At 63.3% G+C, this 12,655-nt stretch overlaps 1 protein-coding gene across 3 annotated transcripts in view; it reads right to left on the bottom strand.

Moving 5' to 3' along the window:
- The window catches only part of CTBP2 (C-terminal binding protein 2), a 74,669-nt gene that overhangs the window by 15,342 nt on the left and 46,672 nt on the right, over positions 1 to 12,655 (bottom strand). Inside the window, exon 1 of one of the 3 annotated variants that reach the window (XM_036439343.2) lies at positions 7,764 to 7,782. The exons of the other annotated variants lie outside the window; for them this stretch is intronic. The gene's annotated coding sequence lies outside the window, so the exon portion shown is untranslated. Of the gene's footprint in view, positions 1 to 7,763; positions 7,783 to 12,655 lie in introns of those variants that run through there. 3 annotated transcript variants of the gene reach the window in all.

Here is a 12,655-nt window from a genome sequence, read left to right as displayed (position 1 = left end):
CCGCACTTCCGGCTCATCCATGGGCCAGCCCAGACCATACTGTTACTGCCCGTGCCCCAGCTCTGAGCTCGCCGCTGCAGCCGCAGCTGGACAGTACCCGCAGGCACCCAGCCACGGAGGGGCAGGGACAGGGGAGGCCCGTCCCTCTGCCCCAGGCCGGCACGCAGGCTGGCTGTGGAAAGGCAGGTGCTCACGGCCCCTGGTGGTTAACGGCTAATTTCCCAGCAACGAGACTGAAAAAGCACCCCAAACATTTATGGCAATAATTCTGTGGCCTGCTTTTAAAAACATATTTTACTAATTTTTTACAGAGAGGAGGGGAGAGGGATAGAGTTAGAAACATCGATGAGAGAGAAACATCGACCAGCTGCCTCCTGCACCCCCCTCACTGGGGATGTGCCCGCAACCAAGGTACATGCCCTTGACCGGATTCGAACCCAGGACCCTTCAGTCCGCAGGCTGACAGCCACAACTGTTAGGGCTGTGTGGTGCTTTTTTAAAGAGCCAGGCAGAAGCACAACGTCTGTTCCCATAAATAATTAACGCAACACGAATCCGCGAGCTGCCCAGACTTCCCACCCTGGGAGCACTCACATCTGGCCGGGCAGGGCCAGGGAAGGGCCGGGCCGGGCCGGGGAGGGGAGCGGAGGGGCCGGGCTGAGGAGGGGCCGGGCTGGGGAGACGAAGGAGCCCTCACCTGGAAGGCCTGGGCGGGTGACGATGTAGGGGACGGTTCTGCTTTGCACAGTGGGGAGGGGGATGGCCATCACAGAGGATAGGACCCGTGTGCCCCGGGGCACTCGGCCTGCCCAGAGCTTGGGTCCGAGCTCTGACCAAGGTGCGTGGCTCTCCCGGACGCTGTGGTGAAGCCAGAGCCCGGGCGGGCGGCCCCGCAGAGGGTGAGGGGTCTCAGGTGAGGGGCACAGCGTCACGTCTGAGGGATGGAGCGCACACCTCGCCTTCCAGTCCCTGTGTGAGGTTTTAATCTGAGTAATTAGAGGCTTCCCTCCCGAAAACCTGACAGCAGAACCTCCATTATGCAATCCAAGGGAAGACCGGCATCAGCTTACACAAATCAATGTGTCCTGCTATTTACAAAACGTTTTTAAAAAGCACTGACTGTGCCAGGCTGTGGAGGGGAAGCCCCGTGGCAGGCTCTCCTGCGGCCCTCCGCTGTGGGCCGTCCCAGGAGGCCACGCACACAGGGAGTCTGGGTGTTCGTGGACTGGACCTGGTGGCAGTAACCTGATTCCTGAAGCTCCGATCCCCTCCCGCAGCATTTCTTTGGAAGCGAGAACTTATGAAATGCTCCTGCAGGGACCTAACTGACACAGCCCTCTCCGGGCGGCAGGCACAGCTGAAGGCAGGGTAACGTTGGGAGGGTGAGATGAGCCACGGAAATACAAAGGCTCCCAGCAGGCCCCGGGGCACAGGGACACCCCCCCCGCCCCAGGGTCTCCTGCACCACAGGCCACAAGGCTCACGGACTGTCTGGCTCACTCCCCAGCCGGCGAGGGACCCAGCGGAGAAGCATCAGCGCTGAGCAGAGGTGAGGGCTGCTCTCCCGCTGCGGGCCGGGCTGTAACAGGCGGAGCAGGCGGGCCGCCCTGACTCCTCCGGCCCAGCTGTCTTGGGTGCTCAGGCTCCTTTAAAAACCTGGCACAGCTGGGCCGAGCAGGAGCAGCAGGCCCCGGGCCTGGGCGGCCGGCGGGGGACCCTCCCACAGGCTCTGCGGTCTCACTCAGTACACGGGTCCGAGGACCAATTAGAGACCAGATCCAACAAACACGTGTCCAGGGGCTGGGGATCGGGGGAGCCTGGCCCGGTTAAACAGCAGACTAACTCCACAGCCCACAGTCGTTAGGAGTCTCTCTCAGGGTGAAACGGAGCCTGTGGGATGAGATCGTGGGCCCCTCCAGCCCCTCCTGCTCCGTGGCCACTGGCTCAGAAGCTGGCAGCATATTTCTTTACTTTTGTCCTCCCACCCCCCACGTTAAAAACAGGCTTAGACACCAAGGAGCACGAGGTGTGCAGGGCAGCCTCGCCCCACAGCCCACCCTGCCAGGAGGTAAGCAGGGGACCGGTAACCACACTGAGACTCCACACCCGTTCCTGGAGCCCGGCCAGCCTGCCACTCAAGTCCCGGCTGTTTATCTGTCCCCAGGGAAGGCCCAGTAGCAGCCCAGCCCTCGGGCAGCAAGGTCACACCCTGGTCGAGGCCCTCAATCGGCTCCGGGGGCCCCACCCTCTGCTCCCGGGGCTGATGAACAATGGTATCAGACAGACCACAGACACAGTTCACAGTCCACCTCCCTTTCCCACGCCTGCGCCTGGCGCTGGGGAACGGAGACGCGTGCGGGTTTAAAACGCCCCCACACCGGCTACGGGAACCCCAGACCAAGCACTCACAGCTCTGGGTCGCCCGGCTGGATGGTGTCTGTTCCTTTAAAACAGGGGTCTTCAAACTTCTCTCATTATGAGAATCACCTGGTGGAGTTGTTAAAACACAGATTCCCGGATCCCAACTATAAGAAGTGCTATCAGGAATCTGTGTTTTAACACCTCCATCAGGTGATTCTCATATGAGAGAAGTTTGAAGACCCCTGCTTAAAAGGTAATACGCTGCTTCGTAATTCACCGGGTCCCAGGCACGACCGCTGCCTGCCGCAGCCCCAGCTAGGGACAGGGCACTGCCTGCTGCAGCCCCAGCTAGGGGCAGGGCACTGCCTGCCGCAGCCCCAGCTAGGGACAGGGCACTGCCTGCTGCAGCCCCGGTCAGATGCTGCGGGTCTGGGGGGCTTGACGGAGGACCCCAGGCTGCGCCCCTGCCCGGAGGGGTTTGATGGGGGTGGGGGGGGTGTGTGGGGGGACAGGGGGAGCCGGGCCTCCCAGGGGCCTGACTGGGGACTGAGGACCCACGCACAGGCTTGTTCTCCTCCCCGTCCTCCCCTTGGGCAGGAGAGTGGCCAAGACCAGCTGACCGGGCCCACCCTGACCTTGACTCTGACCCAACAACTCCTCCTTGGCTGCATACAGAGAGCAAGAAACCTCTGCGGAATGCTACACCGAGCGAGGAAAGTGAACACGGCTCGGAGGACGCTCCCAGGTCGTTGGAAAGTGCCCAGGAAATGCCCGCAGACGGGCCTCCGCCGCGGGGAGGTCGCTCAGGGCCCAGGGGTCACCGAGGGCGGTGTCCGCCGCCTGTGATACAACCGGGCAGCCACACGTGTCTGCCGCTGGTGCAAGTGCGGGTGAAACCACGGATGAAGCAGCTGATAGCCACTGAGGGCCGGGCCCCGGGGCCCCGGGGGCAGGAGCCACGGAGGACAGCTGTGTGGACGCCACTGCTAAGCTTGTGCTGAGCTTGAAAACACAGAGTCTAAGCAACGGCGGGTGGGGGTGGGGACTGGTAAAAATCTAACATTTTTAAGGCAACTTTGGATTATTTGGCTTATTCTAACATGTATGAATTATATGTGTATTAAAACGTCTAATAAAGACAATTACAGGAATAAGCTGGTTGTCAGCCCTGGCCGGTGTGGCTCAGTGGATAGAGCACCTGAGGACTGAAAGGTCCCGGGTTTGATTCCGGTCAAGGGCACATGCCCAGGTTGCGGGCTCGGTCTGACATGCAGGAGGCATTCAATCAGCGATTCGCTCTCATCATTGGTGTTTCTCTGTCTGCCTTCCTCTTGGAAGTCAATAAAGATATATTTAAGAAACCTTTTAGACAAGTGGTGGTGATGGGATCTTGAATTTTTAGAGATCGTGTGGACAGATCGGAAGAGGCCTGCTCCCGCGCTGCCGCTGGAATGCTCCAACGCCTGCAGTCTTCTCCTGCCCCCTCCCGCGGGCCAAGCTGCCCTGTGAGACCAGCCCCTGGGGCGTGGACCCCACAGGAGGGCGCGCGCTCTGCTCCCCGGGCTGGCTCACAGCGTGCCTGCGTGCGTGCGTGTGTCCCAGAGCAGGCCCACCCGGAGGCCTGGTGCCCAGCACGGGGCCCTGCACGCCCTGCTCGGCCTCCGAGGCTGTGGGCTTGAACGGCTTGGCCAGGATCCCCCTCCCGGCTCCTGTCCACCCCAGCTTGGCCTCTCGGAGAGCCGGGAGCTAGAGCCCAGGCAGCCGGGAGAAAAGTCGGGCGGTTTCAGGATGACACCCTGCATTTCCCTCAGGAGGCAGAAAGCGAGCACCTCCCGTTGCCCTCATGGGAACATGCTCAGGCCTCGGACAGCCGGGCCGGGGAGCACGGAGCCTGCCTGGGGCCGGTGCCTGGGCTGGCAGCGTGTCCCCGGAGCTGGAGCAGAGGGGCTCGCCTGGTGGGTGAGCTTTCGTTAGCCCGGAGCCTGGTTTAAAAACAGTCACAGAGGAGGGAGCACAGGGACGGGATGGAAAGCAGCTTGGCACAGGCACTGTTTACCAGGAACGGGCTGAGGGGCTGGCAAAGGCCTGCCAGGGTTCCCATGGCAGACCACAGCTTCCGGCACAGGCACACCTGGCCGCTGGTGACCTCAGCTCCCTCGCCCCAGACGCTCACTCGGAGGGAGGAGGGACGTGGCTTCCCAGGAGCGGTGCGGCCGCGGTGCCGGTGGGGGGAGGGCTTTCCTCCAGGCCTCCACCTGCCGGCCGCCACAGCTGAGGAAGCCGACCTCGCCGTCTTCCTGACCACCGGGTCCCAGAAGTCAAACACAGATGCAGCGCATCAGCCCCGCCCCCACCCCTGCCCCCACCCCTGCAGGCGCCCACAGGCTCCGGCTGAGAAGGAGGGAGGGGCTGGCCAGCCCATCGGCGCGGAAGCAGGGGACACACATGTCCCTCCCTCCACAGGACCAGCATCCTCTCAGCCCATGCGAAGCTAAGGTTGCCATAGCAACAGATGCCCCAAGGATATGGCTTATTCTTGGCCTGACTCAGCAGGTGATGTTCTGAAAGGACCCACACACGGGGATCCGAGTGCCCACCTGAGCCGACTCCGCCTTCTCAGGCCACGGGCTGCGGGAGCCCCTCGGCCCTGCCTGCTCGGACATCACAAGCCTCTCTCCACCTCGTTCCAAACCACAGCCCCCGCCGGGGTGGACAACCCAGAGAGGCGTGTGGCCACTGGCAGCCAGGGAGAGGCTGCGAGGCCAACAGGAAGGCCGGGTCCGAGGCTGCCTGCAGGAGGCCTTCAGCCCGAGGGCCCTCAGGCGGGTGGTGGGGACCCGTTGCAGAGGAACCGATGGCAGGCCGGTGCGGGCCCATTTTCAGAAAGCAAGTGTCTGGAAAGATGATCTCACAGACAGCAGGCGTGCTCCCTCCAAACCCACCGCCTCCGGAACAGCAGGGGCCCCCTCGGTCCCAAGTCCAGGGGGAGTGGACCAGAGCAGCTAGGCGGGCCCAAGCCAAACAGGCGCCCGAGTAACCTGTTCGCGATCTACAGGCCGGCCCGGTGCACAGGCAGCCCCATGGGAGGGCCACGGACAGGAGCGCTGTCTGCCCGGGCGGCCATCCTTCTCACACGAGGTGCTGCTGGCCGGCACAGGGTCCCGGGTCCAAAGCGCCCTCCGCACGCAGACGCGGGGCGGCGAGGGAGCCGCTGTGAACCTGCTAGAGGCCCGGCCCGCACCCCTCGCCCACGGGGCGTCCAGTCTAATGAGCACGTTAGCTCCTTGGTATGTTATATGTTATAGGCTCTGCGCTCGGAGGGAGGAGCGGGTTCCCGCCACGAGAGCTGACAGATGCCGAGATGCCGGGAACCCAGGGGCAGAGGCCGGGGGTGCAGCCTGGGCGGGTGCACACAAAACCGCACGTGTGTGCGCACACATGTACACATGCTTTTGTGGCCCTAGACGGCTTCTTGGAACCATGGCATTTCTGGGACGTTCTGAGGCTTGAGAAATTAACAAATCCAAACTGCTGCCCTCACAGACTGAGAACCCGAGACTCAACAACTCCAGTCACTTCCAGCTCATGTTTCTGCTCATCCCCATGGACCCCCCGCCATCCCCACGGGCCCCCGCCATCCCCCCACCATCCCCATGGACCCCTGCCATCCCCATGGACCCCCGCCATCCCCACGGACCCCACGCCATCCCCATGGACCCCACGCCACCCCAGCAGTGCCGCCAGCTGTTGCCGATCGGAAATCTGAACGCCCAGAGCCAGCGTCAGCCAGGCCTTCCATTGAGAACGTGCAGTTCCTCTCCCTGAGCCCCACCACGGCCCGGGCCCCGACTAGCGCCCCGAAGGTGGAAACCCTCACACGCTGGCCAGGAGACAGGCCGGCAGGACAGAGGGAAAAGGTTGGAGTCTCATAAGAAAACGTGCTCGGCCCCTGGCAGGGCTCCCCAGCTCTGACGGAGTGCTCCCGAATGGCGGGGATGTCCTTACCACACACACCCTCCACAACAGCTGGCACCCTCCACAACGGCTAGCACCCTCCACAACGGCTAGCACCTACCCTCCACAACAGCTGGCACCCACCCTTCACAACGGCTGGCACCCTGCACAACGCTGGCACCCTGCACAGCAGTGCCTTCTGGGCACTGACGCACCGGCTCAGGTGCAGGCGGCCCACAAACACTCCCGCTCCGAGTCCAGAGCAAGGTGCCCCCTCAGAGCACAACGCAGTCGCCCATCGCGGCCTCAACCTGCTCTGGGCGAGGCTTCGGGGAGCTGCCCAGCCTTCCAGGTCTCCCCCACATTGTCAGAGGGGGCCCAGAGGAAGCGCACTCCTCTGACAACACCCCAGCCCAGAGCGCCAGGCTCAGCGCACGGCCCCGCGTCACTGCTGCGCTGAGCTTCCAGGGAGGCCTACCCTCTGCCTCCACCATGCGCAGCCCCTGAACGGCTGGGGGTCTGCACTCAGACGAGGGTGTTGGCTCTAGAAACTCCCACAGGCCGAGGCCTCCCATGCCATCACTCCCAGCCCATCGTGGCAATGGCAGTGCAGCGCGCACGGTGCCCTGAGGTGTGCCTCCTGGGGACCACCTCCCAGTCACCCCCGGGACCCCACCGCGGGATGAGTGGTGCTGCTCTCCCAGGGGGTGCTGGGAGCTGCCCGCATCCATGTCTTGCCTGTTCCCGGGTCACCAGCTCTGTGGAGACCGGACCCGGGCGGGCTCAGTCCACCCGCCGCCTCCCAGGCTTATCGCTGGGCAGAAGCAGGAGGCGGGGATCTTATTCTCAGAGGGAGCTCAGGAAGGGTTAAATGGGTTTTTGGAAACAAAAGTTATGAAAATGGCCCCAATACAATCTGATGAGGTCAGCGTGAACAGAGGCCTAATGACACCAGTAAGAAAAACCATCTGTGGTGTCGAGAGGTCGGCAGGAAGTGGGTGGGACTTAGGCTGCTCCGATTGGCGGGGCCAGCGCTCCTAGAAAGAGAGCTCATGGCCCCACTGAGCCCCGAACAGAGCCCCTGCGATGGTCCCCGAGCAGCCCCGCCCGCACAGCCAGGCCCGGCTGCGGGGCGCCTGGGACCCTGACTGCAGCCAGCCCTTTGTTCGCTCACCGAGCGGGCCCCCGGCCGGGAACACACTGTGTGTGTGCACACGTGCGGCCTCTCCGGGCACAGAATCTCCAGTTTCACTTTTTGGTGGAAAACTACTTGGTTCACTGGAACAGCAAATGTTTCAATAAATCCATCATCACAAAGTCCAGAAGACGCGTTTCTTTGGAAAAACAGGAAGTCCCGGTACATGACATGAGCGGCTTAAAACTGGGCCCAGTTCATTTGTTGACAAAAGCTGGGCTTTGGGACCTGATTTGTCCCGGATCCAACTTACCTTTTAATCCTCCTTCCCAAGCGCATCCTGTTCCCTCAGCAGCAGGCGCCTGGGCTTTGTTAAGGCCTGACAGTCACAGGGCTGGCCTGGGGGGCTGGCCGTCTGCTGTCCTCAAGCCCCCGGCCCCTCTCAGGGCGCAGGAACCACAGGGGCCAAGCCAGGCTTCTCGTCGGAGCCCAGAAAGCTCGGAGGCCTTCCGGAAACTTGTCTGTTCTTCCCGGACAGCCAGAGCTTTACAGAAGCCCCGACTGCGACCTCGAGCTGTGCCCACGCTTACCCACGCAGCAGGCAGAGCGGCGGCTGCACCCACGCCTGGAAGCACAAGCCCCTCTCTGTCAGGACCAGGCGGGGACGCAGCCAGGAGCCGTTCCCGTTCTCCCCAAGGCGGGCAGTGTGAGGAGCTTGGGTACGAGCACCCCCCCCCCCCAGGAACGGCAGACGGCTCCGCCGGCCGCGGTGCGCGCCGTCCACAGCGCCGTCCACAGTGCCGTCCGTGGCTCCTCTGGGTGCCCCCCGCACTGACCCCTGCTCCCCGCACTGGCCAGCAGCAGCAGGAGGCGGCGTGACCACCGCGCAGCAGGGCATGCACAGACTACATCCGTGTTAAAACAAAACCACGGAGTGTGTACAGATCAGAGGCTCGAGCCAGCCACGCTGTGGGAGCCATCACCACCAACGCCGTCCCCGGGCCGGGGTCTTTCATGGCCTGCGGGGTCTTCCAGAGCGCTCCCTGCCCCGTCCTCAGCCGTCCGGCAGCTGCTGCCCCAGGGGCACTGAGAGGAGTCCGGGCGGGGCAGAACGCGCTGCCGCCTGGTGGGCTGTGGGCCGCAGAGGAGAAGCCAGCTGCTGCCCGTGTCGGAGGCAAGCGCTTTCGTTTAAAAAGTAAAACTGTGGACGACCGGAGTGAGCAACGGGGGAAACAGGATGGGTGATTTCAAAAAACACCACCGTTTAGATGAGATTTAGCCTGACTCCCAGACCTGCCTTCAGGGACCCGCCCTGGCTCCCAGCTGTCCCGGAAAGGCCCGGCTGCGGCCAGCGCCCTGCCCCAGCTGGCGGCCGCCCCGCCTCGTCAGCCCCGAGCCGCCAGCAAGGGCAGCGGGGCCGGAGCCTGCGGGGGCCCCGTCCGGGCTCCCTGGGAGCCAGAGCCAGGAAGAGGGCGTGTCGGGAGTCTGTATGAGGCCTGGCTTTGCTGCTCTTCTGGGGAGACCCTTGGGGAGAGGGGGCCCAGGATGGACCAGGAGGCCATCGCCCTGTGAGCACACTCTGCAGCCCCACCCACGACCTGCAAAGCACGTGGCTGCCGAGAACCCCGAGCCCCAGCCACTCACCGGGAGAGCGGAGGACGCGAAGCTGGAGCGCTCGGACGGCCGCGGCCAGGCGCACATGCACACGCACTCCCCACGGTTCACTCAGCACCGCGTGCTATTTTTACCCTCCGCCCACCCTCCCAGGGAATCCACGGCGGAAAACGGGCTGCACTGCTCCGGCTCCCGCCTCCCCTCAGACCATCCACTGACTACCTGCTTCCCCGCCTCAGGGAGGCGCCAAAATGCGTCGTTTGAAACTGAGTTCAAGTCTATTTTTTTTCCCTGGCTGATGGCCAGTTCCATTCCCAGGCAGAGCTCAGGCCTGGGTTGTGGGCGCAACCCCCAGGGGGTGGTGTGCGGGAGGCAGCTGATCAGTGATTCTCTCTCATCACTGATGCTTCCCTCTCTCCCTTGCTGAGAAAGGTTTGAGTAGCTTTTAAATGGAAATGCAGTCTGTGACTCACCAGGCCCGGCTGAGGCCCCACGCCCTCTCCGGGCCGCCTGCCTCTCACAGCTCCCAGGCGGCCAGCCTGCAGCTGCTGTGAGCTGGCCTGTGGCCGTCACCCGGTGCCGGGCAGGGCCGAGTGCCCTCTGGGAGGACAGACCAAGGAGGGCCAGGGAGACAGAGATTTCAGACCGACAATGCAGCCTCACACCTGTAAATGTTTCCCCCGTTCTAGAACCTTCCAGCCTGTCCCGGTGTGCACAAGGGCACGCACAGCCCCTCTCTGCTCCAGCTCCCCGCGGCCCTGCAGAGGCAAACCGCCTGGTATGCTCTCGGTTTCACTCAGGACACCTGCCCGCCCGGGTGTCCCAGCAAGCTGAGCACACCATCCCGCGGTGGCCATGGCACTGTCCAGGGATGTCCCGACGAAGCAAACTGCGGAGCAAACATGGCATTTCTGTCCGCTGGGCGGCCGCCTCTAAAAACACTTCCTGGCAGGAGCTGCCCGGGAAGGAACAGGGGCTCCCGCTCCGCCTGGCCCCCCGCAAACACCAGCTCTGTCCGCTCAGCTGGAGGGCCCGCTGGCCGGGCGGCGGGGACTCAGCCCCAGGAGAACGGCTCTGAGGGCAAAGCCGCTGCTCTCGGCACACATGGCGCCGGCGCCGCCAGGTGCAAACCCACGGCCACGTACAGACCGATTCTTACCGAGTCAGTCCCCGCGAGCATCAGCCAGGGAGGGCGCCGACAGTGGCCGAAGGACAGCCCGTCACTGCGGCCTCCGCACAGCAGGAATTCGCGCAGAGGACCAGCTCCCAGAGGGAACTCAGGCTCCGCGCTGGGTCTCGCTCTCGAAGCCGGAGGGTCTGCGAGGACAGGCGTCTGGAGGGGACGGGGTGGTCCCTGCACCAGCGTCATCAGCGCCCTCCCAGGCACCCGACACCTCGCACCCACCCGAGCCCACTGTAATTAATGACCCCGCGCCACCTTCCTGTGGGGACGGTATTTAAAAGGCACCAGAGGATGGGTCGCTGTGGCTTGTTGTAGTTCCCCAGGGCATACGGTGCAGCGGGCAGCGGGAGGGAGAGCAACCGAGGCCCAGCGAGAGAGGAAGATGCATTGTGCTTCCGGGGCGGAGACACGTTGGTCCCAGCTGGAGGCGCCGGCCTGGGATGGGACCCCACTGCTCGCTGGGCTGTTACTATTCCTCACCCCAATCCCACGCCTGCTGGACTGTCCTCGCTGGAACCGGGCCGGGCATGAACAGGTCAGCTCGCTGAAAAAGCCCCCGTGGGGTCACGGTTGGGGGCGGGTGTCTTGGACAGAACAGTGCCAAGGCCACAGTCAGGCTGGTTTCCGAGACTCGGAGTAGCCGGTCCCAGCCGGCCTCTGCCACGCGGGCCCCTCCCCGCGCAGGGAGCGAGGAAGTGGGGACACAGCCCGAGGTCTGTGGTCAAGGTCACAGGAAGGCGGAGAAGAATGAAACCTTTCTGGTTTGGTTACTCAGCTCAAAGCTGGTTTTGCTGCCTTCTTCCGGCGGGCTGAGTTTTGCATATTTAGGGTTTTAGTTTCACAAGAATATTCTTGAATGGTTATCTTCAACGCCCCCAGGGACCGCGCCGTCGCCGAGAACGTGAAATGCGCTGGACACTCGCGGCAGCTCCCGCTGGGGAAGGTTCGCCCCGTCTCTCGGGAGCGGCGGCTCCTCGGGGCCACCTCAGGGAGCACCCAGAGGTCTCCCACCGCACCTGCCGGAGGAGCACAGGGCTCAGGGCGAAACAGCCCACGCGGCGAGCTGCTCTCCCTGCCGAGAGCTCTGACCCGGAACGTCCCGTGGCTCCAGGACGCAGCCTTTCCAGCGGACACACACACACACACACACACACACACACGGACGGACGGACACACACGGACACACACACACACACGGACGGACGGACACACACACACACACACACACACACAGACGGACACACACGGACAGACACACACACACACGGACGGACACACACACACACACACACACGGACGGACACACACGGACACACACACACACACGGACGGACGGACACACACGGACGGACGGACACACACACACACACACACACACGGACGGACACACACGGACGGACGGACACACACACACACACACACACGGACGGACACACACACACACAGACTGACACACACACACGGACGGACACACACATGGACACACGGACACACACACACACACGGACACACACACACACGGACACACACACACACACACACACACACACGGACACACACGACGACACACATAGACGACGACCAGGCCTGTGTATCTGCCGTCCCTGCCACCCCGTTTCCCGCTGGCAGACAGCAGGCCCCCCCGCCCCGCCCTTGCACACACGCTGGACCTCGGACCCGTGTCATCTCCGATGCACCAGCTCCTGATCGGGAAGAGAAACCGCGAGAATGAACCGGTGCCGCCAGGAAGGCCGGGCACAGCAGGCGCCGCCTCCCCTCAGACAGCCTCAGGGCTGTCCTTTCCTGCCCGATGCCTGGGACCCAGGCTCCCCGGTCCGTTTGTCCCCCTGATGCCTCCAGCCCCTGCCACAACCTCCACCTCCTCTGCAGACCCTCCCCGCCCAGCACCGAGAGCAGCCACCCAGCCTCGCAGGGTTTTCAGTTCCAAAGTCGGAATCCTGAGTCCAACCTGCAGGACGCCTACAGCAACACGCTTCGCGCAGCACGGACTTGCTCCAGGTTCCCGTCGCACAATCCTGGTTTCCAGAGGCAGCCCCGGCTAGGACACGCCGCCTGTGCTTGGGGGTGGATCAGGAAGAGACGTCCGCGGCCTGAAGGGTTTCCCTTTCGGAGGTTCCGAGAGAGCTTCGCTGTTTGCAAAACTGCTGCCCTGACACCCCTCCCCGAAGGCTGAACAGGGACCAACGGGGGAACCGCTTCCTTTACTGCATCGCACATCACAGAAACAACCCCGAGGAACTAAATGGCAGAAGGTTCAGGCTCCTTCAGTTTGTATGGCAAACGCCTCAGACCATGCAAATACCCGTCCAAGGAAAATGGGCACCGGAAACTCTGCTTTGTTTTCTCACTTGTTCTAGGAACCTAAAATCCTACGTAATAAAAGGCTA

The sequence above is a fragment of the Pipistrellus kuhlii genome, unplaced genomic scaffold (assembly GCF_014108245.1).
Source record: "Pipistrellus kuhlii isolate mPipKuh1 unplaced genomic scaffold, mPipKuh1.p scaffold_m20_p_15, whole genome shotgun sequence".
NCBI lineage: Eukaryota > Metazoa > Chordata > Mammalia > Chiroptera > Vespertilionidae > Pipistrellus > Pipistrellus kuhlii.
This window is presented reverse-complemented; position numbering and strand designations above follow the sequence as displayed.